The sequence below is a fragment of the Neophocaena asiaeorientalis genome, unplaced genomic scaffold (assembly GCF_003031525.2).
Source record: "Neophocaena asiaeorientalis asiaeorientalis breed wild unplaced genomic scaffold, Neophocaena_asiaeorientalis_V1.1 scaffold30, whole genome shotgun sequence".
Classification (NCBI taxonomy): domain Eukaryota; kingdom Metazoa; phylum Chordata; class Mammalia; order Artiodactyla; family Phocoenidae; genus Neophocaena; species Neophocaena asiaeorientalis.
In genome coordinates this window covers 14,594,177-14,595,001 of record NW_020174923.1, presented here as the reverse complement: position 1 = coordinate 14,595,001, position 825 = coordinate 14,594,177, and positions in this window count along the sequence as shown.

The window sequence follows — 825 nt, the reverse complement described above, 5'->3', positions numbered from 1 at the left end:
GCCCCCTGCAGGAGAGGAAGGCCCGCCCCGCCCTGCGCAGGAGAGGAAGGCCCGCCCCGGCCCGCTAGGCCCGGCAGGTGGGGAAGCTCTTTCTGGTTCCCGCGTCTCCGCGGGTGCGGTCGGCCCTCAGCAGCGGCCTCTCAGAGAGCGGTTCTCCAGTGCTGAGTTACCTCATTACGCGCTGCGCATACCTGAGGGCATTCGGTCTCCAACGGAGGGGACACGTTACCCCCCCGCGTGTGGAAGCCAAAGACCTAGCTTGTCGTTGATGTGGCCTTTGGGGTCCGAAAAGGGCTCTCCAGAGCCTCCATCCCCAAAGCAGGAAGGCAGTGGGATGATTTCAGTAGAGTCAAGGGGACTAGAATAAGGCAAACCAACACTGGCTGCTGACGTGGCTACTTTGAGTACTTTAAAGTTCTTTTTCCTTTCGTGTGGTAGGACTTCAGTGGAAAAATCAGCCTCGCAGTTTCCTTGAAGATATCTCAAATGCCCCTCACTTTGGCCTCTCGGGCACAAGACTGACAAGCTACAAAGGGGAATCCCACCCTTTCTCTGTGCCACCTTAGGTAAAAGGAGGAAAATATCTCAACTATCTTTTTTTCCCCCTCTGGACATTTTTGGTCCTGGATCCTTCCTTACCCACAATTCTGAGAGACATGTTCTGTTTGCAGAAACCTGTCAGGTTTGCCTTGCTGGGGAAGCTAGCCTAAGCCAAGGCATGCAGGGCTTGAGAAAGGATGAAGCAGTAAGGGATGGAGCAAGGCTTCCTTCTGCGACACTGATTTTTTTTTTTTGCGGTACGCGGGCCTCTCACTGTTGTGGCCT